General features: G+C 46.7%; 12 non-coding genes and 2 pseudogenes across 12 annotated transcripts; all 14 read left to right on the forward strand.

The window, feature by feature from the left end:
• Window positions 1–103: 103 nt before the first annotated feature.
• LOC130299168 (U2 spliceosomal RNA) lies at window positions 104–294 on the forward strand. Its single transcript, XR_008850354.1, has one exon. It is a non-coding gene; the product is annotated as a U2 spliceosomal RNA (small nuclear RNA).
• Window positions 295–2,366: 2,072 nt separating this feature from the next.
• On the forward strand, window positions 2,367–2,557 carry LOC130299170 (U2 spliceosomal RNA). The gene has a single exon (XR_008850356.1). It is a non-coding gene; the product is annotated as a U2 spliceosomal RNA (small nuclear RNA).
• A 2,084-nt stretch (window positions 2,558–4,641) lies between these two features.
• LOC130299171 (U2 spliceosomal RNA) lies at window positions 4,642–4,832 on the forward strand. The gene has a single exon (XR_008850357.1). It is a non-coding gene; the product is annotated as a U2 spliceosomal RNA (small nuclear RNA).
• A 2,093-nt stretch (window positions 4,833–6,925) lies between these two features.
• On the forward strand, window positions 6,926–7,116 carry LOC130299172 (U2 spliceosomal RNA). The gene has a single exon (XR_008850358.1). It is a non-coding gene; the product is annotated as a U2 spliceosomal RNA (small nuclear RNA).
• Window positions 7,117–9,203: 2,087 nt separating this feature from the next.
• Window positions 9,204–9,394, forward strand: LOC130299173 (U2 spliceosomal RNA). The gene has a single exon (XR_008850359.1). It is a non-coding gene; the product is annotated as a U2 spliceosomal RNA (small nuclear RNA).
• A 2,093-nt stretch (window positions 9,395–11,487) lies between these two features.
• On the forward strand, window positions 11,488–11,678 carry LOC130299175 (U2 spliceosomal RNA). The gene has a single exon (XR_008850360.1). It is a non-coding gene; the product is annotated as a U2 spliceosomal RNA (small nuclear RNA).
• Window positions 11,679–13,706: 2,028 nt separating this feature from the next.
• Window positions 13,707–13,866, forward strand: LOC130299209 (U2 spliceosomal RNA; annotated as a pseudogene).
• A 693-nt stretch (window positions 13,867–14,559) lies between these two features.
• On the forward strand, window positions 14,560–14,741 carry LOC130299204 (U2 spliceosomal RNA). Its single transcript, XR_008850387.1, has one exon. It is a non-coding gene; the product is annotated as a U2 spliceosomal RNA (small nuclear RNA).
• A 2,093-nt stretch (window positions 14,742–16,834) lies between these two features.
• On the forward strand, window positions 16,835–17,025 carry LOC130299176 (U2 spliceosomal RNA). The gene has a single exon (XR_008850361.1). It is a non-coding gene; the product is annotated as a U2 spliceosomal RNA (small nuclear RNA).
• A 2,088-nt stretch (window positions 17,026–19,113) lies between these two features.
• On the forward strand, window positions 19,114–19,304 carry LOC130299177 (U2 spliceosomal RNA). Its single transcript, XR_008850362.1, has one exon. It is a non-coding gene; the product is annotated as a U2 spliceosomal RNA (small nuclear RNA).
• A 2,091-nt stretch (window positions 19,305–21,395) lies between these two features.
• LOC130299178 (U2 spliceosomal RNA) lies at window positions 21,396–21,586 on the forward strand. The gene has a single exon (XR_008850363.1). It is a non-coding gene; the product is annotated as a U2 spliceosomal RNA (small nuclear RNA).
• A 2,079-nt stretch (window positions 21,587–23,665) lies between these two features.
• LOC130299210 (U2 spliceosomal RNA) lies at window positions 23,666–23,825 on the forward strand (annotated as a pseudogene).
• Window positions 23,826–24,518: 693 nt separating this feature from the next.
• Window positions 24,519–24,700, forward strand: LOC130299206 (U2 spliceosomal RNA). Its single transcript, XR_008850389.1, has one exon. It is a non-coding gene; the product is annotated as a U2 spliceosomal RNA (small nuclear RNA).
• Window positions 24,701–26,755: 2,055 nt separating this feature from the next.
• On the forward strand, window positions 26,756–26,946 carry LOC130299179 (U2 spliceosomal RNA). The gene has a single exon (XR_008850364.1). It is a non-coding gene; the product is annotated as a U2 spliceosomal RNA (small nuclear RNA).
• The last annotated feature ends 622 nt before the right edge of the window (window positions 26,947–27,568 follow it).

The raw sequence follows: 27,568 nt of genomic DNA on the forward strand, positions 1-27,568 counted from the left end.
CCAGCCCAGAGTGTGCATGGAAAATTGTCTGGCAGCCTCCCTGACAGCAAGCAGTGATAGTGCCCATGAAGGGGACCTTGTTGGGCCCGCCCCTTTCACGGTTATCGCTTCTCGGCCTTTTGGCTAAGATCAAGTGTAGTATCTGTTCTTATCAGTTTAATATCTGATACGTCCCCTATCTGGGGACCATATATTAAATGGATTTTTGAGAACGGGGGCCGATTTCGAAGCTTGCTTCCGTCGCCCTATGCATTGACCCGATATGGCAGTATCTTCGGGTACAGTGCACCACCCCCTTACAGGGTTAAAAAGAAAGATTCCTACTTTCATTGCTACCTGCTTGCTGGCTAGCCAGCTAGCCAGCCCTGTGGGCCTTGCTGCTGCTGCAGCCAAAAAACAAAAGGTGGTGCTGCTGCTGCTTCTGCTTCTGCTTGTGTCTGGCCCCTGTTGGAGCGTCCAGGCACAGGACTTCTGCTGCTGCTGACTAAATGGCCTCCTTAATTGGATCATTTGAGTAGCCAGCACACCTGTGCAGGTAGGGCATGACATGATAGGCAGCTGCCTTGATAGCGGGTGGGTGCTGAATGTTCCTAATTGACAAAATAAGATTAATGCTTATGAAGAAATATAAAATCTCATCCCTTCCCCAATATCGCGCCACACCCCTACCCCTTAATTCCCTGGTTGAACGTGATGGACATATGTCTTTTTTCGACCGTACTAACTATGTAACTATGTAACATAACATGGGGGGGGGGTCTCCTGGCTGTTCACACAGGTGTGTCATTGCTGTACATTGACCATGCATTGCTTCTGTGGTATTGCAAAGGCAAAGACAAATGCTTCCAGCCATCCATTGCACTAATGGATTGGTCATCAGCTGGCTGTCTATGTCCCGCATCAATATAGACCAAAGTACAGAGGGTTAGGCTATGCTATTGTGCACCTACCTGATGCATCAGAAGGTGCGAGGCCCTTGCTAAATTCTGTGCACAGACTTTGAGATCTATGCTTTAGACTGTATCTAAACCTGCTCCAACATGGACTGACATTCTGGCCTACTTTCAGCCGATGCGACTTGTCTGTCGCTGAACAGTCGCTTTTTATGTATTCAGCACCTATGTATAATGTTGTAAAAATGCTCTAGAAGCTAAAGTCGCAGAAATGTCACACATATTTGGCCTGCAACTTTCTGTGCGACAAATTCAGACAGGAAAAATCAGTATAAATCCTTAGAAAATTATCCCCCAGTGTCTCCATCTGCTGGCGGTATTGAATAAGCATTGCTGCACTGATGGGGTATGCATTAGACGAAAAAAAAGAAGAAAAAGAAGAATAATACGCCCAGAAAAGAGGCGAAAAGGAGAAAAACGTAAAAAAACGTGAAAAAAAAGTAAGAGGAAGAGAAGGGAAAAAAAGGTGGAAATGGGTTTAAAAGTGATTTCGGCGGAGAAATATATATATATATATATATATATATATATATATATATATGCGCACACACACACATAGATATAAACGTATTCTCCGTTGAGATATTGCAGCCGCTGCTGTGTCCAGGCCCAGGAGCCTTAGCACTGTGCTGTGATGTCACTCAATACCACTGACATCACTAGGTGTAAACAACATCTCTCCTTTGCTGTGTATGTGACTATGGAGCTGTTTGGTGATGTCGTCTATTACGGCCTTCATAGAAGCAACAGGAGATTGTTGCATCCATCTTGAACCCTCAGAACTACAGTGCTATGATGTCACTCACTTCCACAGGCCTTGCAGAGTGTAAACAACAACAACCCAGCTTTGTTGTGTATGTAACCAAAGGGATTTGTGATGTCACCTAGAACCTTCACAGCAGCGACAGCTTTATGAGGAGCATCAGCACTGCTCTGCCTGAGCAGAACCATCACCGCCATAGGTTGTCAAATAACCCGGATTTAACCCACACAGGTAAGTCCAATGGGGTGCAGGCATGTCCTCTATGCTTACAGCTTCCCGTGGGTGTTGGTTTGATACCGTTTGGGGACAGCCAAGGAGGCATCTGCAGGCAACAAAGGTAGGTGTGTGCTTGTGTGTGTGTTTCCTATGCAGATCCTAAGCCCAGTGTCACATGCAAGTAGGAGGAGTAAGAAGGGTTCCTGGCAAATCCGGGTTATGGATTGCATTTAAAAAGGCCCCGTGGGAGTGCAATGGGCCCCTGTCTTGCTGCTTAGCAATAATGGTATGGGTTTAGGTTCTGCTGTGTGTACTGGTGGTTGACTGCCCCCCAGCCCAGAGTGTGCATGGAAAATTGTCTGGCAGCCTCCCTGACAGCAAGCAGTGATAGTGCCCATGAAGGGGACCTTGTTGGGCCCGCCCCTTTCACGGTTATCGCTTCTCGGCCTTTTGGCTAAGATCAAGTGTAGTATCTGTTCTTATCAGTTTAATATCTGATACGTCCCCTATCTGGGGACCATATATTAAATGGATTTTTGAGAACGGGGGCCGATTTCGAAGCTTGCTTCCGTCGCCCTATGCATTGACCCGATATGGCAGTATCTTCGGGTACAGTGCACCACCCCCTTACAGGGTTAAAAAGAAAGATTCCTACTTTCATTGCTACCTGCTTGCTGGCTAGCCAGCTAGCCAGCCCTGTGGGCCTTGCTGCTGCTGCAGCCAAAAAACAAAAGGTGGTGCTGCTGCTGCTTCTGCTGCTTCTGCTTCTGCTTGTCTCTGGCCCCTGTTGGAGCGTCCAGGCACAGGACTTCTGCTGCTGCTGACTAAATGGCCTCCTTAATTGGATCATTTGAGTAGCCAGCACACCTGTGCAGGTAGGGCATGACATGATAGGCAGCTGCCTTGATAGCGGGTGGGTGCTGAATGTTCCTAATTGACAAAATAAGATTAATGCTTATGAAGAAATATAAAATCTCATCCCTTCCCCAATATCGCGCCACACCCCTACCCCTTAATTCCCTGGTTGAACGTGATGGACATATGTCTTTTTTCGACCGTACTAACTATGTAACTATGTAACATAACATGGGGGGGGGGGTCTCCTGGCTGTTCACACAGGTGTGTCATTGCTGTACATTGACCATGCATTGCTTCTGTGGTATTGCAAAGGCAAAGACAAATGCTTCCAGCCATCCATTGCACTAATGGATTGGTCATCAGCTGGCTGTCTATGTCCCGCATCAATATAGACCAAAGTACAGAGGGTTAGGCTATGCTATTGTGCACCTACCTGATGCATCAGAAGGTGCGAGGCCCTTGCTAAATTCTGTGCACAGACTTTGAGATCTATGCTTTAGACTGTATCTAAACCTGCTCCAACATGGACTGACATTCTGGCCTACTTTCAGCCGATGCGACTTGTCTGTCGCTGAACAGTCGCTTTTTATGTATTCAGCACCTATGTATAATGTTGTAAAAATGCTCTAGAAGCTAAAGTCGCAGAAATGTCACACATATTTGGCCTGCAACTTTCTGTGCGACAAATTCAGACAGGAAAAATCAGTATAAATCCTTAGAAAATTATCCCCCAGTGTCTCCATCTGCTGGCGGTATTGAATAAGCATTGCTGCACTGATGGGGTATGCATTAGACGAAAAAAAAGAAGAAAAAGAAGAATAATACGCCCAGAAAAGAGGCGAAAAGGAGAAAAACGTAAAAAAACGTGAAAAAAAAGTAAGAGGAAGAGAAGGGAAAAAAAGGTGGAAATGGGTTTAAAAGTGATTTCGGCGGAGAAATATATATATATATATATATATATATATATATATATATATATGCGCACACACACACATAGATATAAACGTATTCTCCGTTGAGATATTGCAGCCGCTGCTGTGTCCAGGCCCAGGAGCCTTAGCACTGTGCTGTGATGTCACTCAATACCACTGACATCACTAGGTGTAAACAACATCTCTCCTTTGCTGTGTATGTGACTATGGAGCTGTTTGGTGATGTCGTCTATTACGGCCTTCATAGAAGCAACAGGAGATTGTTGCATCCATCTTGAACCCTCAGAACTACAGTGCTATGATGTCACTCACTTCCACAGGCCTTGCAGAGTGTAAACAACAACAACCCAGCTTTGTTGTGTATGTAACCAAAGGGATTTGTGATGTCACCTAGAACCTTCACAGCAGCGACAGCTTTATGAGGAGCATCAGCACTGCTCTGCCTGAGCAGAACCATCACCGCCATAGGTTGTCAAATAACCCGGATTTAACCCACACAGGTAAGTCCAATGGGGTGCAGGCATGTCCTCTATGCTTACAGCTTCCCGTGGGTGTTGGTTTGATACCGTTTGGGGACAGCCAAGGAGGCATCTGCAGGCAACAAAGGTAGGTGTGTGCTTGTGTGTGTGTTTCCTATGCAGATCCTAAGCCCAGTGTCACATGCAAGTAGGAGGAGTAAGAAGGGTTCCTGGCAAATCCGGGTTATGGATTGCATTTAAAAAGGCCCCGTGGGAGTGCAATGGGCCCCTGTCTTGCTGCTTAGCAATAATGGTATGGGTTTAGGTTCTGCTGTGTGTACTGGTGGTTGACTGCCCCCCAGCCCAGAGTGTGCATGGAAAATTGTCTGGCAGCCTCCCTGACAGCAAGCAGTGATAGTGCCCATGAAGGGGACCTTGTTGGGCCCGCCCCTTTCACGGTTATCGCTTCTCGGCCTTTTGGCTAAGATCAAGTGTAGTATCTGTTCTTATCAGTTTAATATCTGATACGTCCCCTATCTGGGGACCATATATTAAATGGATTTTTGAGAACGGGGGCCGATTTCGAAGCTTGCTTCCGTCGCCCTATGCATTGACCCGATATGGCAGTATCTTCGGGTACAGTGCACCACCCCCTTACAGGGTTAAAAAGAAAGATTCCTACTTTCATTGCTACCTGCTTGCTGGCTAGCCAGCTAGCCAGCCCTGTGGGCCTTGCTGCTGCTGCAGCCAAAAAACAAAAGGTGGTGCTGCTGCTGCTTCTGCTGCTTCTGCTTCTGCTTGTGTCTGGCCCCTGTTGGAGCGTCCAGGCACAGGACTTCTGCTGCTGCTGACTAAATGGCCTCCTTAATTGGATCATTTGAGTAGCCAGCACACCTGTGCAGGTAGGGCATGACATGATAGGCAGCTGCCTTGATAGCGGGTGGGTGCTGAATGTTCCTAATTGACAAAATAAGATTAATGCTTATGAAGAAATATAAAATCTCATCCCTTCCCCAATATCGCGCCACACCCCTACCCCTTAATTCCCTGGTTGAACGTGATGGACATATGTCTTTTTTCGACCGTACTAACTATGTAACTATGTAACATAACATGGGGGGGGGGGTCTCCTGGCTGTTCACACAGGTGTGTCATTGCTGTACATTGACCATGCATTGCTTCTGTGGTATTGCAAAGGCAAAGACAAATGCTTCCAGCCATCCATTGCACTAATGGATTGGTCATCAGCTGGCTGTCTATGTCCCGCATCAATATAGACCAAAGTACAGAGGGTTAGGCTATGCTATTGTGCACCTACCTGATGCATCAGAAGGTGCGAGGCCCTTGCTAAATTCTGTGCACAGACTTTGAGATCTATGCTTTAGACTGTATCTAAACCTGCTCCAACATGGACTGACATTCTGGCCTACTTTCAGCCGATGCGACTTGTCTGTCGCTGAACAGTCGCTTTTTATGTATTCAGCACCTATGTATAATGTTGTAAAAATGCTCTAGAAGCTAAAGTCGCAGAAATGTCACACATATTTGGCCTGCAACTTTCTGTGCGACAAATTCAGACAGGAAAAATCAGTATAAATCCTTAGAAAATTATCCCCCAGTGTCTCCATCTGCTGGCGGTATTGAATAAGCATTGCTGCACTGATGGGGTATGCATTAGACGAAAAAAAAGAAGAAAAAGAAGAATAATACGCCCAGAAAAGAGGCGAAAAGGAGAAAAACGTAAAAAAACGTGAAAAAAAAGTAAGAGGAAGAGAAGGGAAAAAAAGGTGGAAATGGGTTTAAAAGTGATTTCGGCGGAGAAATATATATATATATATATATATATATATATATATATATATATATGCGCACACACACACATAGATATAAACGTATTCTCCGTTGAGATATTGCAGCCGCTGCTGTGTCCAGGCTCCAGGCCCAGGAGCCTTAGCACTGTGCTGTGATGTCACTCAATACCACTGACATCACTAGGTGTAAACAACATCTCTCCTTTGCTGTGTATGTGACTATGGAGCTGTTTGGTGATGTCGTCTATTACGGCCTTCATAGAAGCAACAGGAGATTGTTGCATCCATCTTGAACCCTCAGAACTACAGTGCTATGATGTCACTCACTTCCACAGGCCTTGCAGAGTGTAAACAACAACAACCCAGCTTTGTTGTGTATGTAACCAAAGGGATTTGTGATGTCACCTAGAACCTTCACAGCAGCGACAGCTTTATGAGGAGCATCAGCACTGCTCTGCCTGAGCAGAACCATCACCGCCATAGGTTGTCAAATAACCCGGATTTAACCCACACAGGTAAGTCCAATGGGGTGCAGGCATGTCCTCTATGCTTACAGCTTCCCGTGGGTGTTGGTTTGATACCGTTTGGGGACAGCCAAGGAGGCATCTGCAGGCAACAAAGGTAGGTGTGTGCTTGTGTGTGTGTTTCCTATGCAGATCCTAAGCCCAGTGTCACATGCAAGTAGGAGGAGTAAGAAGGGTTCCTGGCAAATCCGGGTTATGGATTGCATTTAAAAAGGCCCCGTGGGAGTGCAATGGGCCCCTGTCTTGCTGCTTAGCAATAATGGTATGGGTTTAGGTTCTGCTGTGTGTACTGGTGGTTGACTGCCCCCCAGCCCAGAGTGTGCATGGAAAATTGTCTGGCAGCCTCCCTGACAGCAAGCAGTGATAGTGCCCATGAAGGGGACCTTGTTGGGCCCGCCCCTTTCACGGTTATCGCTTCTCGGCCTTTTGGCTAAGATCAAGTGTAGTATCTGTTCTTATCAGTTTAATATCTGATACGTCCCCTATCTGGGGACCATATATTAAATGGATTTTTGAGAACGGGGGCCGATTTCGAAGCTTGCTTCCGTCGCCCTATGCATTGACCCGATATGGCAGTATCTTCGGGTACAGTGCACCACCCCCTTACAGGGTTAAAAAGAAAGATTCCTACTTTCATTGCTACCTGCTTGCTGGCTAGCCAGCTAGCCAGCCCTGTGGGCCTTGCTGCTGCTGCAGCCAAAAAACAAAAGGTGGTGCTGCTGCTGCTTCTGCTGCTTCTGCTTCTGCTTGTGTCTGGCCCCTGTTGGAGCGTCCAGGCACAGGACTTCTGCTGCTGCTGACTAAATGGCCTCCTTAATTGGATCATTTGAGTAGCCAGCACACCTGTGCAGGTAGGGCATGACATGATAGGCAGCTGCCTTGATAGCGGGTGGGTGCTGAATGTTCCTAATTGACAAAATAAGATTAATGCTTATGAAGAAATATAAAATCTCATCCCTTCCCCAATATCGCGCCACACCCCTACCCCTTAATTCCCTGGTTGAACGTGATGGACATATGTCTTTTTTCGACCGTACTAACTATGTAACTATGTAACATAACATGGGGGGGGGGGGTCTCCTGGCTGTTCACACAGGTGTGTCATTGCTGTACATTGACCATGCATTGCTTCTGTGGTATTGCAAAGGCAAAGACAAATGCTTCCAGCCATCCATTGCACTAATGGATTGGTCATCAGCTGGCTGTCTATGTCCCGCATCAATATAGACCAAAGTACAGAGGGTTAGGCTATGCTATTGTGCACCTACCTGATGCATCAGAAGGTGCGAGGCCCTTGCTAAATTCTGTGCACAGACTTTGAGATCTATGCTTTAGACTGTATCTAAACCTGCTCCAACATGGACTGACATTCTGGCCTACTTTCAGCCGATGCGACTTGTCTGTCGCTGAACAGTCGCTTTTTATGTATTCAGCACCTATGTATAATGTTGTAAAAATGCTCTAGAAGCTAAAGTCGCAGAAATGTCACACATATTTGGCCTGCAACTTTCTGTGCGACAAATTCAGACAGGAAAAATCAGTATAAATCCTTAGAAAATTATCCCCCAGTGTCTCCATCTGCTGGCGGTATTGAATAAGCATTGCTGCACTGATGGGGTATGCATTAGACGAAAAAAAAGAAGAAAAAGAAGAATAATACGCCCAGAAAAGAGGCGAAAAGGAGAAAAACGTAAAAAAACGTGAAAAAAAAGTAAGAGGAAGAGAAGGGAAAAAAAGGTGGAAATGGGTTTAAAAGTGATTTCGGCGGAGAAATATATATATATATATATATATATATATATATATATATATATATGCGCACACACACACATAGATATAAACGTATTCTCCGTTGAGATATTGCAGCCGCTGCTGTGTCCAGGCCCAGGAGCCTTAGCACTGTGCTGTGATGTCACTCAATACCACTGACATCACTAGGTGTAAACAACATCTCTCCTTTGCTGTGTATGTGACTATGGAGCTGTTTGGTGATGTCGTCTATTACGGCCTTCATAGAAGCAACAGGAGATTGTTGCATCCATCTTGAACCCTCAGAACTACAGTGCTATGATGTCACTCACTTCCACAGGCCTTGCAGAGTGTAAACAACAACAACCCAGCTTTGTTGTGTATGTAACCAAAGGGATTTGTGATGTCACCTAGAACCTTCACAGCAGCGACAGCTTTATGAGGAGCATCAGCACTGCTCTGCCTGAGCAGAACCATCACCGCCATAGGTTGTCAAATAACCCGGATTTAACCCACACAGGTAAGTCCAATGGGGTGCAGGCATGTCCTCTATGCTTACAGCTTCCCGTGGGTGTTGGTTTGATACCGTTTGGGGACAGCCAAGGAGGCATCTGCAGGCAACAAAGGTAGGTGTGTGCTTGTGTGTGTGTTTCCTATGCAGATCCTAAGCCCAGTGTCACATGCAAGTAGGAGGAGTAAGAAGGGTTCCTGGCAAATCCGGGTTATGGATTGCATTTAAAAAGGCCCCGTGGGAGTGCAATGGGCCCCTGTCTTGCTGCTTAGCAATAATGGTATGGGTTTAGGTTCTGCTGTGTGTACTGGTGGTTGACTGCCCCCCAGCCCAGAGTGTGCATGGAAAATTGTCTGGCAGCCTCCCTGACAGCAAGCAGTGATAGTGCCCATGAAGGGGACCTTGTTGGGCCCGCCCCTTTCACGGTTATCGCTTCTCGGCCTTTTGGCTAAGATCAAGTGTAGTATCTGTTCTTATCAGTTTAATATCTGATACGTCCCCTATCTGGGGACCATATATTAAATGGATTTTTGAGAACGGGGGCCGATTTCGAAGCTTGCTTCCGTCGCCCTATGCATTGACCCGATATGGCAGTATCTTCGGGTACAGTGCACCACCCCCTTACAGGGTTAAAAAGAAAGATTCCTACTTTCATTGCTACCTGCTTGCTGGCTAGCCAGCTAGCCAGCCCTGTGGGCCTTGCTGCTGCTGCAGCCAAAAAACAAAAGGTGGTGCTGCTGCTGCTTCTGCTGCTTCTGCTTCTGCTTGTGTCTGGCCCCTGTTGGAGCGTCCAGGCACAGGACTTCTGCTGCTGCTGACTAAATGGCCTCCTTAATTGGATCATTTGAGTAGCCAGCACACCTGTGCAGGTAGGGCATGACATGATAGGCAGCTGCCTTGATAGCGGGTGGGTGCTGAATGTTCCTAATTGACAAAATAAGATTAATGCTTATGAAGAAATATAAAATCTCATCCCTTCCCCAATATCGCGCCACACCCCTACCCCTTAATTCCCTGGTTGAACGTGATGGACATATGTCTTTTTTCGACCGTACTAACTATGTAACTATGTAACATAACATGGGGGGGGGGGGGGGGGGGGTCTCCTGGCTGTTCACACAGGTGTGTCATTGCTGTACATTGACCATGCATTGCTTCTGTGGTATTGCAAAGGCAAAGACAAATGCTTCCAGCCATCCATTGCACTAATGGATTGGTCATCAGCTGGCTGTCTATGTCCCGCATCAATATAGACCAAAGTACAGAGGGTTAGGCTATGCTATTGTGCACCTACCTGATGCATCAGAAGGTGCGAGGCCCTTGCTAAATTCTGTGCACAGACTTTGAGATCTATGCTTTAGACTGTATCTAAACCTGCTCCAACATGGACTGACATTCTGGCCTACTTTCAGCCGATGCGACTTGTCTGTCGCTGAACAGTCGCTTTTTATGTATTCAGCACCTATGTATAATGTTGTAAAAATGCTCTAGAAGCTAAAGTCGCAGAAATGTCACACATATTTGGCCTGCAACTTTCTGTGCGACAAATTCAGACAGGAAAAATCAGTATAAATCCTTAGAAAATTATCCCCCAGTGTCTCCATCTGCTGGCGGTATTGAATAAGCATTGCTGCACTGATGGGGTATGCATTAGACGAAAAAAAAGAAGAAAAAGAAGAATAATACGCCCAGAAAAGAGGCGAAAAGGAGAAAAACGTAAAAAAACGTGAAAAAAAAGTAAGAGGAAGAGAAGGGAAAAAAAGGTGGAAATGGGTTTAAAAGTGATTTCGGCGGAGAAATATATATATATATATATATATATATATATATATATATATATGCGCACACACACACATAGATATAAACGTATTCTCCGTTGAGATATTGCAGCCGCTGCTGTGTCCAGGCCCAGGAGCCTTAGCACTGTGCTGTGATGTCACTCAATACCACTGACATCACTAGGTGTAAACAACATCTCTCCTTTGCTGTGTATGTGACTATGGAGCTGTTTGGTGATGTCGTCTATTACGGCCTTCATAGAAGCAACAGGAGATTGTTGCATCCATCTTGAACCCTCAGAACTACAGTGCTATGATGTCACTCACTTCCACAGGCCTTGCAGAGTGTAAACAACAACAACCCAGCTTTGTTGTGTATGTAACCAAAGGGATTTGTGATGTCACCTAGAACCTTCACAGCAGCGACAGCTTTATGAGGAGCATCAGCACTGCTCTGCCTGAGCAGAACCATCACCGCCATAGGTTGTCAAATAACCCGGATTTAACCCACACAGGTAAGTCCAATGGGGTGCAGGCATGTCCTCTATGCTTACAGCTTCCCGTGGGTGTTGGTTTGATACCGTTTGGGGACAGCCAAGGAGGCATCTGCAGGCAACAAAGGTAGGTGTGTGCTTGTGTGTGTGTTTCCTATGCAGATCCTAAGCCCAGTGTCACATGCAAGTAGGAGGAGTAAGAAGGGTTCCTGGCAAATCCGGGTTATGGATTGCATTTAAAAAGGCCCCGTGGGAGTGCAATGGGCCCCTGTCTTGCTGCTTAGCAATAATGGTATGGGTTTAGGTTCTGCTGTGTGTACTGGTGGTTGACTGCCCCCCAGCCCAGAGTGTGCATGGAAAATTGTCTGGCAGCCTCCCTGACAGCAAGCAGTGATAGTGCCCATGAAGGGGACCTTGTTGGGCCCGCCCCTTTCACGGTTATCGCTTCTCGGCCTTTTGGCTAAGATCAAGTGTAGTATCTGTTCTTATCAGTTTAATATCTGATACGTCCCCTATCTGGGGACCATATATTAAATGGATTTTTGAGAACGGGGGCCGATTTCGAAGCTTGCTTCCGTCGCCCTATGCATTGACCCGATATGGCAGTATCTTCGGGTACAGTGCACCACCCCCTTACAGGGTTAAAAAGAAAGATTCCTACTTTCATTGCTACCTGCTTGCTGGCTAGCCAGCTAGCCAGCCCTGTGGGCCTTGCTGCTGCTGCAGCCAAAAAACAAAAGGTGGTGCTGCTGCTGCTTCTGCTGCTTCTGCTTCTGCTTGTGTCTGGCCCCTGTTGGAGCGTCCAGGCACAGGACTTCTGCTGCTGCTGACTAAATGGCCTCCTTAATTGGATCATTTGAGTAACCAGCACACCTGTGCAGGTAGGGCATGACATGATAGGCAGCTGCCTTGATAGCGGGTGGGTGCTGACGCCACACCCCTACCCCTTAATTCCCTGGTTGAACGTGATGGACATATGTCTTTTTTCGACCGTACTAACTATGTAACTATGTAACATAACATGGGGGGGGGGGGGGGGGGTCTCCTGGCTGTTCACACAGGTGTGTCATTGCTGTACATTGACCATGCATTGCTTCTGTGGTATTGCAAAGGCAAAGACAAATGCTTCCAGCCATCCATTGCACTAATGGATTGGTCATCAGCTGGCTGTCTATGTCCCGCATCAATATAGACCAAAGTACAGAGGGTTAGGCTATGCTATTGTGCACCTACCTGATGCATCAGAAGGTGCGAGGCCCTTGCTAAATTCTGTGCACAGACTTTGAGATCTATGCTTTAGACTGTATCTAAACCTGCTCCAACATGGACTGACATTCTGGCCTACTTTCAGCCGATGCGACTTGTCTGTCGCTGAACAGTCGCTTTTTATGTATTCAGCACCTATGTATAATGTTGTAAAAATGCTCTAGAAGCTAAAGTCGCAGAAATGTCACACATATTTGGCCTGCAACTTTCTGTGCGACAAATTCAGACAGGAAAAATCAGTATAAATCCTTAGAAAATTATCCCCCAGTGTCTCCATCTGCTGGCGGTATTGAATAAGCATTGCTGCACTGATGGGGTATGCATTAGACGAAAAAAAAGAAGAAAAAGAAGAATAATACGCCCAGAAAAGAGGCGAAAAGGAGAAAAACGTAAAAAAACTTGAAAAAAAAGTAAGAGGAAGAGAAGGGAAAAAAAGGTGGAAATGGGTTTAAAAGTGATTTCGGCGGAGAAATATATATATATATATATATATATATATATATATATATATATATATATATGCGCACACACACACATAGATATAAACGTATTCTCCGTTGAGATATTGCAGCCGCTGCTGTGTCCAGGCCCAGGAGCCTTAGCACTGTGCTGTGATGTCACTCAATACCACTGACATCACTAGGTGTAAACAACATCTCTCCTTTGCTGTGTATGTGACTATGGAGCTGTTTGGTGATGTCGTCTATTACGGCCTTCATAGAAGCAACAGGAGATTGTTGCATCCATCTTGAACCCTCAGAACTACAGTGCTATGATGTCACTCACTTCCACAGGCCTTGCAGAGTGTAAACAACAACAACCCAGCTTTGTTGTGTATGTAACCAAAGGGATTTGTGATGTCACCTAGAACCTTCACAGCAGCGACAGCTTTATGAGGAGCATCAGCACTGCTCTGCCTGAGCAGAACCATCACCGCCATAGGTTGTCAAATAACCCGGATTTAACCCACACAGGTAAGTCCAATGGGGTGCAGGCATGTCCTCTATGCTTACAGCTTCCCGTGGGTGTTGGTTTGATACCGTTTGGGGACAGCCAAGGAGGCATCTGCAGGCAACAAAGGTAGGTGTGTGCTTGTGTGTGTGTTTCCTATGCAGATCCTAAGCCCAGTGTCACATGCAAGTAGGAGGAGTAAGAAGGGTTCCTGGCAAATCCGGGTTATGGATTGCATTTAAAAAGGCCCCGTGGGAGTGCAATGGGCCCCTGTCTTGCTGCTTAGCAATAATGGTATGGGTTTAGGTTCTGCTGTGTGTACTGGTGGTTGACTGCCCCCCAGCCCAGAGTGTGCATGGAAAATTGTCTGGCAGCCTCCCTGACAGCAAGCAGTGATAGTGCCCATGAAGGGGACCTTGTTGGGCCCGCCCCTTTCACGGTTATCGCTTCTCGGCCTTTTGGCTAAGATCAAGTGTAGTATCTGTTCTTATCAGTTTTCATGCTGGTGGGGATGGGTGCTGCATGGAGGATGCAGGTGTACCAGGGCTTTCCGGGGCTGGTTCTGAGGAATCAGCTCGACGGCTGCCCCGATGTGACCTGTTCCCTCCGGGTCTCGCCATGAGGCTGAGAGGGTCTAGAGCCGAGGTACTTTTGTGCCTCGGGGAGTGGTGACCCCGAGGTGCCGAAACTCACTGGGAGAATAGGCTCACTGAGTTGAAGCACGGGCACCATAATCTCTTCACCTTGTGGCACTCACCTCTTGATTCCCGGCCTTCTGGCTAGGATCAGAGAAATTTTTATAGATCCGGCCGGATGTCCGGGCAGTATATCTGCACACATTCACTTATTTATTTATTTTTTGTCTCACTGTGTCACTTTTTGCGTGTTGTGTGTTCACAGGATTTGTCAGGATGCGGTAGCCCTTCTGGGTGTCCCTCCTGGCGGTCTAGGGGAGGTGTGTGTGGCCATTAGGTTCCGCACCTCCCTGCAAACACCCCGGGTACTCCTGCTTCGCAGGGTACCTACCGTAATCGGCTCTGCGGGCAGATACCTTGGCTAACGCCAAGGGGGATGCCGGGAGCATTTGTGGTCTCCTAGTAGCTTCGGCGAAAAGGGACATCGAACCTGGAACCTCGCAGGTACCTTTTGGTCCGGAGGCGAAGGGTAAGGTTTGTTGGGGGGCCTCTCTCCTATCGGAGAAGGGCTTGCGATAGACCGCATCCTTTGTGCACGTTTTTTTTAGTGTAACACGTTTGCACTTTTTCTTGCACTTTGGGTGAATCGAAAGCACGTTCCTCGGCTTTAGATAAAAAAAAAAAAAAAATCTGTTCTTATCAGTTTAATATCTGATACGTCCCCTATCTGGGGACCATATATTAAATGGATTTTTGAGAACGGGGGCCGATTTCGAAGCTTGCTTCCGTCGCCCTATGCATTGACCCGATATGGCAGTATCTTCGGGTACAGTGCACCACCCCCTTACAGGGTTAAAAAGAAAGATTCCTACTTTCATTGCTACCTGCTTGCTGGCTAGCCAGCTAGCCAGCCCTGTGGGCCTTGCTGCTGCTGCAGCCAAAAAACAAAAGGTGGTGCTGCTGCTGCTTCTGCTGCTTCTGCTTCTGCTTGTGTCTGGCCCCTGTTGGAGCGTCCAGGCACAGGACTTCTGCTGCTGCTGACTAAATGGCCTCCTTAATTGGATCATTTGAGTAGCCAGCACACCTGTGCAGGTAGGGCATGACATGATAGGCAGCTGCCTTGATAGCGGGTGGGTGCTGAATGTTCCTAATTGACAAAATAAGATTAATGCTTATGAAGAAATATAAAATCTCATCCCTTCCCCAATATCGCGCCACACCCCTACCCCTTAATTCCCTGGTTGAACGTGATGGACATATGTCTTTTTTCGACCGTACTAACTATGTAACTATGTAACATAACATGGGGGGGGGGGGGGGGGTCTCCTGGCTGTTCACACAGGTGTGTCATTGCTGTACATTGACCATGCATTGCTTCTGTGGTATTGCAAAGGCAAAGACAAATGCTTCCAGCCATCCATTGCACTAATGGATTGGTCATCAGCTGGCTGTCTATGTCCCGCATCAATATAGACCAAAGTACAGAGGGTTAGGCTATGCTATTGTGCACCTACCTGATGCATCAGAAGGTGCGAGGCCCTTGCTAAATTCTGTGCACAGACTTTGAGATCTATGCTTTAGACTGTATCTAAACCTGCTCCAACATGGACTGACATTCTGGCCTACTTTCAGCCGATGCGACTTGTCTGTCGCTGAACAGTCGCTTTTTATGTATTCAGCACCTATGTATAATGTTGTAAAAATGCTCTAGAAGCTAAAGTCGCAGAAATGTCACACATATTTGGCCTGCAACTTTCTGTGCGACAAATTCAGACAGGAAAAATCAGTATAAATCCTTAGAAAATTATCCCCCAGTGTCTCCATCTGCTGGCGGTATTGAATAAGCATTGCTGCACTGATGGGGTATGCATTAGACGAAAAAAAAGAAGAAAAAGAAGAATAATACGCCCAGAAAAGAGGCGAAAAGGAGAAAAACGTAAAAAAACGTGAAAAAAAAGTAAGAGGAAGAGAAGGGAAAAAAAGGTGGAAATGGGTTTAAAAGTGATTTCGGCGGAGAAATATATATATATATATATATATATATATATATATATATATATATGCGCACACACACACATAGATATAAACGTATTCTCCGTTGAGATATTGCAGCCGCTGCTGTGTCCAGGCCCAGGAGCCTTAGCACTGTGCTGTGATGTCACTCAATACCACTGACATCACTAGGTGTAAACAACATCTCTCCTTTGCTGTGTATGTGACTATGGAGCTGTTTGGTGATGTCGTCTATTACGGCCTTCATAGAAGCAACAGGAGATTGTTGCATCCATCTTGAACCCTCAGAACTACAGTGCTATGATGTCACTCACTTCCACAGGCCTTGCAGAGTGTAAACAACAACAACCCAGCTTTGTTGTGTATGTAACCAAAGGGATTTGTGATGTCACCTAGAACCTTCAACAGCAGCGACAGCTTTATGAGGAGCATCAGCACTGCTCTGCCTGAGCAGAACCATCACCGCCATAGGTTGTCAAATAACCCGGATTTAACCCACACAGGTAAGTCCAATGGGGTGCAGGCATGTCCTCTATGCTTACAGCTTCCCGTGGGTGTTGGTTTGATACCGTTTGGGGACAGCCAAGGAGGCATCTGCAGGCAACAAAGGTAGGTGTGTGCTTGTGTGTGTGTTTCCTATGCAGATCCTAAGCCCAGTGTCACATGCAAGTAGGAGGAGTAAGAAGGGTTCCTGGCAAATCCGGGTTATGGATTGCATTTAAAAAGGCCCCGTGGGAGTGCAATGGGCCCCTGTCTTGCTGCTTAGCAATAATGGTATGGGTTTAGGTTCTGCTGTGTGTACTGGTGGTTGACTGCCCCCCAGCCCAGAGTGTGCATGGAAAATTGTCTGGCAGCCTCCCTGACAGCAAGCAGTGATAGTGCCCATGAAGGGGACCTTGTTGGGCCCGCCCCTTTCACGGTTATCGCTTCTCGGCCTTTTGGCTAAGATCAAGTGTAGTATCTGTTCTTATCAGTTTAATATCTGATACGTCCCCTATCTGGGGACCATATATTAAATGGATTTTTGAGAACGGGGGCCGATTTCGAAGCTTGCTTCCGTCGCCCTATGCATTGACCCGATATGGCAGTATCTTCGGGTACAGTGCACCACCCCCTTACAGGGTTAAAAAGAAAGATTCCTACTTTCATTGCTACCTGCTTGCTGGCTAGCCAGCTAGCCAGCCCTGTGGGCCTTGCTGCTGCTGCAGCCAAAAAACAAAAGGTGGTGCTGCTGCTGCTTCTGCTGCTTCTGCTTCTGCTTGTGTCTGGCCCCTGTTGGAGCGTCCAGGCACAGGACTTCTGCTGCTGCTGACTAAATGGCCTCCTTAATTGGATCATTTGAGTAGCCAGCACACCTGTGCAGGTAGGGCATGACATGATAGGCAGCTGCCTTGATAGCGGGTGGGTGCTGAATGTTCCTAATTGACAAAATAAGATTAATGCTTATGAAGAAATATAAAATCTCATCCCTTCCCCAATATCGCGCCACACCCCTACCCCTTAATTCCCTGGTTGAACGTGATGGACATATGTCTTTTTTCGACCGTACTAACTATGTAACTATGTAACATAACATGGGGGGGGGGGGGGTCTCCTGGCTGTTCACACAGGTGTGTCATTGCTGTACATTGACCATGCATTGCTTCTGTGGTATTGCAAAGGCAAAGACAAATGCTTCCAGCCATCCATTGCACTAATGGATTGGTCATCAGCTGGCTGTCTATGTCCCGCATCAATATAGACCAAAGTACAGAGGGTTAGGCTATGCTATTGTGCACCTACCTGATGCATCAGAAGGTGCGAGGCCCTTGCTAAATTCTGTGCACAGACTTTGAGATCTATGCTTTAGACTGTATCTAAACCTGCTCCAACATGGACTGACATTCTGGCCTACTTTCAGCCGATGCGACTTGTCTGTCGCTGAACAGTCGCTTTTTATGTATTCAGCACCTATGTATAATGTTGTAAAAATGCTCTAGAAGCTAAAGTCGCAGAAATGTCACACATATTTGGCCTGCAACTTTCTGTGCGACAAATTCAGACAGGAAAAATCAGTATAAATCCTTAGAAAATTATCCCCCAGTGTCTCCATCTGCTGGCGGTATTGAATAAGCATTGCTGCACTGATGGGGTATGCATTAGACGAAAAAAAAGAAGAAAAAGAAGAATAATACGCCCAGAAAAGAGGCGAAAAGGAGAAAAACGTAAAAAAACGTGAAAAAAAAGTAAGAGGAAGAGAAGGGAAAAAAAGGTGGAAATGGGTTTAAAAGTGATTTCGGCGGAGAAATATATATAGTATATATATATATATATATATATATATATATATGCGCACACACACACATAGATATAAACGTATTCTCCGTTGAGATATTGCAGCCGCTGCTGTGTCCAGGCCCAGGAGCCTTAGCACTGTGCTGTGATGTCACTCAATACCACTGACATCACTAGGTGTAAACAACATCTCTCCTTTGCTGTGTATGTGACTATGGAGCTGTTTGGTGATGTCGTCTATTACGGCCTTCATAGAAGCAACAGGAGATTGTTGCATCCATCTTGAACCCTCAGAACTACAGTGCTATGATGTCACTCACTTCCACAGGCCTTGCAGAGTGTAAACAACAACAACCCAGCTTTGTTGTGTATGTAACCAAAGGGATTTGTGATGTCACCTAGAACCTTCACAGCAGCGACAGCTTTATGAGGAGCATCAGCACTGCTCTGCCTGAGCAGAACCATCACCGCCATAGGTTGTCAAATAACCCGGATTTAACCCACACAGGTAAGTCCAATGGGGTGCAGGCATGTCCTCTATGCTTACAGCTTCCCGTGGGTGTTGGTTTGATACCGTTTGGGGACAGCCAAGGAGGCATCTGCAGGCAACAAAGGTAGGTGTGTGCTTGTGTGTGTGTTTCCTATGCAGATCCTAAGCCCAGTGTCACATGCAAGTAGGAGGAGTAAGAAGGGTTCCTGGCAAATCCGGGTTATGGATTGCATTTAAAAAGGCCCCGTGGGAGTGCAATGGGCCCCTGTCTTGCTGCTTAGCAATAATGGTATGGGTTTAGGTTCTGCTGTGTGTACTGGTGGTTGACTGCCCCCCAGCCCAGAGTGTGCATGGAAAATTGTCTGGCAGCCTCCCTGACAGCAAGCAGTGATAGTGCCCATGAAGGGGACCTTGTTGGGCCCGCCCCTTTCACGGTTATCGCTTCTCGGCCTTTTGGCTAAGATCAAGTGTAGTATCTGTTCTTATCAGTTTAATATCTGATACGTCCCCTATCTGGGGACCATATATTAAATGGATTTTTGAGAACGGGGGCCGATTTCGAAGCTTGCTTCCGTCGCCCTATGCATTGACCCGATATGGCAGTATCTTCGGGTACAGTGCACCACCCCCTTACAGGGTTAAAAAGAAAGATTCCTACTTTCATTGCTACCTGCTTGCTGGCTAGCCAGCTAGCCAGCCCTGTGGGCCTTGCTGCTGCTGCAGCCAAAAAACAAAAGGTGGTGCTGCTGCTGCTTCTGCTGCTTCTGCTTCTGCTTGTGTCTGGCCCCTGTTGGAGCGTCCAGGCACAGGACTTCTGCTGCTGCTGACTAAATGGCCTCCTTAATTGGATCATTTGAGTAGCCAGCACACCTGTGCAGGTAGGGCATGACATGATAGGCAGCTGCCTTGATAGCGGGTGGGTGCTGAATGTTCCTAATTGACAAAATAAGATTAATGCTTATGAAGAAATATAAAATCTCATCCCTTCCCCAATATCGCGCCACACCCCTACCCCTTAATTCCCTGGTTGAACGTGATGGACATATGTCTTTTTTCGACCGTACTAACTATGTAACTATGTAACATAACATGGGGGGGGGGGGGGGTCTCCTGGCTGTTCACACAGGTGTGTCATTGCTGTACATTGACCATGCATTGCTTCTGTGGTATTGCAAAGGCAAAGACAAATGCTTCCAGCCATCCATTGCACTAATGGATTGGTCATCAGCTGGCTGTCTATGTCCCGCATCAATATAGACCAAAGTACAGAGGGTTAGGCTATGCTATTGTGCACCTACCTGATGCATCAGAAGGTGCGAGGCCCTTGCTAAATTCTGTGCACAGACTTTGAGATCTATGCTTTAGACTGTATCTAAACCTGCTCCAACATGGACTGACATTCTGGCCTACTTTCAGCCGATGCGACTTGTCTGTCGCTGAACAGTCGCTTTTTATGTATTCAGCACCTATGTATAATGTTGTAAAAATGCTCTAGAAGCTAAAGTCGCAGAAATGTCACACATATTTGGCCTGCAACTTTCTGTGCGACAAATTCAGACAGGAAAAATCAGTATAAATCCTTAGAAAATTATCCCCCAGTGTCTCCATCTGCTGGCGGTATTGAATAAGCATTGCTGCACTGATGGGGTATGCATTAGACGAAAAAAAAGAAGAAAAAGAAGAATAATACGCCCAGAAAAGAGGCGAAAAGGAGAAAAACGTAAAAAAACGTGAAAAAAAAGTAAGAGGAAGAGAAGGGAAAAAAAGGTGGAAATGGGTTTAAAAGTGATTTCGGCGGAGAAATATATATATATATATATATATATATATATATATATATATATATATGCGCACACACACACATAGATATAAACGTATTCTCCGTTGAGATATTGCAGCCGCTGCTGTGTCCAGGCCCAGGAGCCTTAGCACTGTGCTGTGATGTCACTCAATACCACTGACATCACTAGGTGTAAACAACATCTCTCCTTTGCTGTGTATGTGACTATGGAGCTGTTTGGTGATGTCGTCTATTACGGCCTTCATAGAAGCAACAGGAGATTGTTGCATCCATCTTGAACCCTCAGAACTACAGTGCTATGATGTCACTCACTTCCACAGGCCTTGCAGAGTGTAAACAACAACAACCCAGCTTTGTTGTGTATGTAACCAAAGGGATTTGTGATGTCACCTAGAACCTTCACAGCAGCGACAGCTTTATGAGGAGCATCAGCACTGCTCTGCCTGAGCAGAACCATCACCGCCATAGGTTGTCAAATAACCCGGATTTAACCCACACAGGTAAGTCCAATGGGGTGCAGGCATGTCCTCTATGCTTACAGCTTCCCGTGGGTGTTGGTTTGATACCGTTTGGGGACAGCCAAGGAGGCATCTGCAGGCAACAAAGGTAGGTGTGTGCTTGTGTGTGTGTTTCCTATGCAGATCCTAAGCCCAGTGTCACATGCAAGTAGGAGGAGTAAGAAGGGTTCCTGGCAAATCCGGGTTATGGATTGCATTTAAAAAGGCCCCGTGGGAGTGCAATGGGCCCCTGTCTTGCTGCTTAGCAATAATGGTATGGGTTTAGGTTCTGCTGTGTGTACTGGTGGTTGACTGCCCCCCAGCCCAGAGTGTGCATGGAAAATTGTCTGGCAGCCTCCCTGACAGCAAGCAGTGATAGTGCCCATGAAGGGGACTTGTTGGGCCCGCCCCTTTCACGGTTATCGCTTCTCGGCCTTTTGGCTAAGATCAAGTGTAGTATCTGTTCTTATCAGTTTAATATCTGATACGTCCCCTATCTGGGGACCATATATTAAATGGATTTTTGAGAACGGGGGCCGATTTCGAAGCTTGCTTCCGTCGCCCTATGCATTGACCCGATATGGCAGTATCTTCGGGTACAGTGCACCACCCCCTTACAGGGTTAAAAAGAAAGATTCCTACTTTCATTGCTACCTGCTTGCTGGCTAGCCAGCTAGCCAGCCCTGTGGGCCTTGCTGCTGCTGCAGCCAAAAAACAAAAGGTGGTGCTGCTGCTGCTTCTGCTTGTGTCTGGCCCCTGTTGGAGCGTCCAGGCACAGGACTTCTGCTGCTGCTGACTAAATGGCCTCCTTAATTGGATCATTTGAGTAGCCAGCACACCTGTGCAGGTAGGGCATGACATGATAGGCAGCTGCCTTGATAGCGGGTGGGTGCTGAATGTTCCTAATTGACAAAATAAGATTAATGCTTATGAAGAAATATAAAATCTCATCCCTTCCCCAATATCGCGCCACACCCCTACCCCTTAATTCCCTGGTTGAACGTGATGGACATATGTCTTTTTTCGACCGTACTAACTATGTAACTATGTAACATAACATGGGGGGGGGGGGGGGGGTCTCCTGGCTGTTCACACAGGTGTGTCATTGCTGTACATTGACCATGCATTGCTTCTGTGGTATTGCAAAGGCAAAGACAAATGCTTCCAGCCATCCATTGCACTAATGGATTGGTCATCAGCTGGCTGTCTATGTCCCGCATCAATATAGACCAAAGTACAGAGGGTTAGGCTATGCTATTGTGCACCTACCTGATGCATCAGAAGGTGCGAGGCCCTTGCTAAATTCTGTGCACAGACTTTGAGATCTATGCTTTAGACTGTATCTAAACCTGCTCCAACATGGACTGACATTCTGGCCTACTTTCAGCCGATGCGACTTGTCTGTCGCTGAACAGTCGCTTTTTATGTATTCAGCACCTATGTATAATGTTGTAAAAATGCTCTAGAAGCTAAAGTCGCAGAAATGTCACACATATTTGGCCTGCAACTTTCTGTGCGACAAATTCAGACAGGAAAAATCAGTATAAATCCTTAGAAAATTATCCCCCAGTGTCTCCATCTGCTGGCGGTATTGAATAAGCATTGCTGCACTGATGGGGTATGCATTAGACGAAAAAAAAGAAGAAAAAGAAGAATAATACGCCCAGAAAAGAGGCGAAAAGGAGAAAAACGTAAAAAAACGTGAAAAAAAAGTAAGAGGAAGAGAAGGGAAAAAAAGGTGGAAATGGGTTTAAAAGTGATTTCGGCGGAGAAATATATATATATATATATATATATATATATATATATATATATATATGCGCACACACACACATAGATATAAACGTATTCTCCGTTGAGATATTGCAGCCGCTGCTGTGTCCAGGCCCAGGAGCCTTAGCACTGTGCTGTGATGTCACTCAATACCACTGACATCACTAGGTGTAAACAACATCTCTCCTTTGCTGTGTATGTGACTATGGAGCTGTTTGGTGATGTCGTCTATTACGGCCTTCATAGAAGCAACAGGAGATTGTTGCATCCATCTTGAACCCTCAGAACTACAGTGCTATGATGTCACTCACTTCCACAGGCCTTGCAGAGTGTAAACAACAACAACCCAGCTTTGTTGTGTATGTAACCAAAGGGATTTGTGATGTCAGCTAGAACCTTCACAGCAGCGACAGCTTTATGAGGAGCATCAGCACTGCTCTGCCTGAGCAGAACCATCACCGCCATAGGTTGTCAAATAACCCGGATTTAACCCACACAGGTAAGTCCAATGGGGTGCAGGCATGTCCTCTATGCTTACAGCTTCCCGTGGGTGTTGGTTTGATACCGTTTGGGGACAGCCAAGGAGGCATCTGCAGGCAACAAAGGTAGGTGTGTGCTTGTGTGTGTGTTTCCTATGCAGATCCTAAGCCCAGTGTCACATGCAAGTAGGAGGAGTAAGAAGGGTTCCTGGCAAATCCGGGTTATGGATTGCATTTAAAAAGGCCCCGTGGGAGTGCAATGGGCCCCTGTCTTGCTGCTTAGCAATAATGGTATGGGTTTAGGTTCTGCTGTGTGTACTGGTGGTTGACTGCCCCCCAGCCCAGAGTGTGCATGGAAAATTGTCTGGCAGCCTCCCTGACAGCAAGCAGTGATAGTGCCCATGAAGGGGACCTTGTTGGGCCCGCCCCTTTCACGGTTATCGCTTCTCGGCCTTTTGGCTAAGATCAAGTGTAGTATCTGTTCTTATCAGTTTTCATGCTGGTGGGGATGGGTGCTGCATGGAGGATGCAGGTGTACCAGGGCTTTCCGGGGCTGGTTCTGAGGAATCAGCTCGACGGCTGCCCCGATGTGACCTGTTCCCTCCGGGTCTCGCCATGAGGCTGAGAGGGTCTAGAGCCGAGGTACTTTTGTGCCTCGGGGAGTGGTGACCCCGAGGTGCCGAAACTCACTGGGAGAATAGGCTCACTGAGTTGAAGCACGGGCACCATAATCTCTTCACCTTGTGGCACTCACCTCTTGATTCCCGGCCTTCTGGCTAGGATCAGAGAAATTTTTATAGATCCGGCCGGATGTCCGGGCAGTATATCTGCACACATTCACTTATTTATTTATTTTTTGTCTCACTGTGTCACTTTTTGCGTGTTGTGTGTTCACAGGATTTGTCAGGATGCGGTAGCCCTTCTGGGTGTCCCTCCTGGCGGTCTAGGGGAGGTGTGTGTGGCCATTAGGTTCCGCACCTCCCTGCAAACACCCCGGGTACTCCTGCTTCGCAGGGTACCTACCGTAATCGGCTCTGCGGGCAGATACCTTGGCTAACGCCAAGGGGGATGCCAGGAGCATTTGTGGTCTCCTAGTAGCTTCGGCGAAAAGGGACATCGAACCTGGAACCTCGCAGGTACCTTTTGGTCCGGAGGCGAAGGGTAAGGTTTGTTGGGGGGCCTCTCTCCTATCGGAGAAGGGCTTGCGATAGACCGCATCCTTTGTGCACGTTTTTTTTAGTGTAACACGTTTGCACTTTTTCTTGCACTTTGGGTGAATCGAAAGCACGTTCCTCGGCTTTAGATAAAAAAAAAAAAAAAATCTGTTCTTATCAGTTTAATATCTGATACGTCCCCTATCTGGGGACCATATATTAAATGGATTTTTGAGAACGGGGGCCGATTTCGAAGCTTGCTTCCGTCGCCCTATGCATTGACCCGATATGGCAGTATCTTCGGGTACAGTGCACCACCCCCTTACAGGGTTAAAAAGAAAGATTCCTACTTTCATTGCTGCTGCTGCAGCCAAAAAACAAAAGGTGGTGCTGCTGCTGCTTCTGCTGCTTCTGCTTCTGCTTGTGTCTGGCCCCTGTTGGAGCGTCCAGGCACAGGACTTCTGCTGCTGCTGACTAAATGGCCTCCTTAATTGGATCATTTGAGTAGCCAGCACACCTGTGCAGGTAGGGCATGACATGATAGGCAGCTGCCTTGATAGCGGGTGGGTGCTGAATGTTCCTAATTGACAAAATAAGATTAATGCTTATGAAGAAATATAAAATCTCATCCCTTCCCCAATATCGCGCCACACCCCTACCCCTTAATTCCCTGGTTGAACGTGATGGACATATGTCTTTTTTCGACCGTACTAACTATGTAACTATGTAACATAACATGGGGGGGGGGGGGGGGGGGTCTCCTGGCTGTTCACACAGGTGTGTCATTGCTGTACATTGACCATGCATTGCTTCTGTGGTATTGCAAAGGCAAAGACAAATGCTTCCAGCCATCCATTGCACTAATGGATTGGTCATCAGCTGGCTGTCTATGTCCCGCATCAATATAGACCAAAGTACAGAGGGTTAGGCTATGCTATTGTGCACCTACCTGATGCATCAGAAGGTGCGAGGCCCTTGCTAAATTCTGTGCACAGACTTTGAGATCTATGCTTTAGACTGTATCTAAACCTGCTCCAACATGGACTGACATTCTGGCCTACTTTCAGCCGATGCGACTTGTCTGTCGCTGAACAGTCGCTTTTTATGTATTCAGCACCTATGTATAATGTTGTAAAAATGCTCTAGAAGCTAAAGTCGCAGAAATGTCACACATATTTGGCCTGCAACTTTCTGTGCGACAAATTCAGACAGGAAAAATCAGTATAAATCCTTAGAAAATTATCCCCCAGTGTCTCCATCTGCTGGCGGTATTGAATAAGCATTGCTGCACTGATGGGGTATGCATTAGACGAAAAAAAAGAAGAAAAAGAAGAATAATACGCCCAGAAAAGAGGCGAAAAGGAGAAAAACGTAAAAAAACGTGAAAAAAAAGTAAGAGGAAGAGAAGGGAAAAAAAGGTGGAAATGGGTTTAAAAGTGATTTCGGCGGAGAAATATATATATATATATATATATATATATATATATATATATATATATATATGCGCACACACACACATAGATATAAACGTATTCTCCGTTGAGATATTGCAGCCGCTGCTGTGTCCAGGCCCAGGAGCCTTAGCACTGTGCTGTGATGTCACTCAATACCACTGACATCACTAGGTGTAAACAACATCTCTCCTTTGCTGTGTATGTGACTATGGAGCTGTTTGGTGATGTCGTCTATTACGGCCTTCATAGAAGCAACAGGAGATTGTTGCATCCATCTTGAACCCTCAGAACTACAGTGCTATGATGTCACTCACTTCCACAGGCCTTGCAGAGTGTAAACAACAACAACCCAGCTTTGTTGTGTATGTAACCAAAGGGATTTGTGATGTCACCTAGAACCTTCACAGCAGCGACAGCTTTATGAGGAGCATCAGCACTGCTCTGCCTGAGCAGAACCATCACCGCCATAGGTTGTCAAATAACCCGGATTTAACCCACACAGGTAAGTCCAATGGGGTGCAGGCATGTCCTCTATGCTTACAGCTTCCCGTGGGTGTTGGTTTGATACCGTTTGGGGACAGCCAAGGAGGCATCTGCAGGCAACAAAGGTAGGTGTGTGCTTGTGTGTGTGTTTCCTATGCAGATCCTAAGCCCAGTGTCACATGCAAGTAGGAGGAGTAAGAAGGGTTCCTGGCAAATCCGGGTTATGGATTGCATTTAAAAAGGCCCCGTGGGAGTGCAATGGGCCCCTGTCTTGCTGCTTAGCAATAATGGTATGGGTTTAGGTTCTGCTGTGTGTACTGGTGGTTGACTGCCCCCCAGCCCAGAGTGTGCATGGAAAATTGTCTGGCAGCCTCCCTGACAGCAAGCAGTGATAGTGCCCATGAAGGGGACCTTGTTGGGCCCGCCCCTTTCACGGTTATCGCTTCTCGGCCTTTTGGCTAAGATCAAGTGTAGTATCTGTTCTTATCAGTTTAATATCTGATACGTCCCCTATCTGGGGACCATATATTAAATGGATTTTTGAGAACGGGGGCCGATTTCGAAGCTTGCTTCCGTCGCCCTATGCATTGACCCGATATGGCAGTATCTTCGGGTACAGTGCACCACCCCCTTACAGGGTTAAAAAGAAAGATTCCTACTTTCATTGCTACCTGCTTGCTGGCTAGCCAGCTAGCCAGCCCTGTGGGCCTTGCTGCTGCTGCAGCCAAAAAACAAAAGGTGGTGCTGCTGCTGCTTCTGCTGCTTCTGCTTCTGCTTGTGTCTGGCCCCTGTTGGAGCGTCCAGGCACAGGACTTCTGCTGCTGCTGACTAAATGGCCTCCTTAATTGGATCATTTGAGTAGCCAGCACACCTGTGCAGGTAGGGCATGACATGATAGGCAGCTGCCTTGATAGCGGGTGGGTGCTGAATGTTCCTAATTGACAAAATAAGATTAATGCTTATGAAGAAATATAAAATCTCATCCCTTCCCCAATATCGCGCCACACCCCTACCCCTTAATTCCCTGGTTGAACGTGATGGACATATGTCTTTTTTCGACCGTACTAACTATGTAACTATGTAACATAACATGGGGGGGGGGGGGTCTCCTGGCTGTTCACACAGGTGTGTCATTGCTGTACATTGACCATGCATTGCTTCTGTGGTATTGCAAAGGCAAAGACAAATGCTTCCAGCCATCCATTGCACTAATGGATTGGTCATCAGCTGGCTGTCTATGTCCCGCATCAA

The sequence above is a fragment of the Hyla sarda genome, unplaced genomic scaffold (genome assembly GCF_029499605.1).
Source record: "Hyla sarda isolate aHylSar1 unplaced genomic scaffold, aHylSar1.hap1 scaffold_1042, whole genome shotgun sequence".
NCBI lineage: Eukaryota > Metazoa > Chordata > Amphibia > Anura > Hylidae > Hyla > Hyla sarda.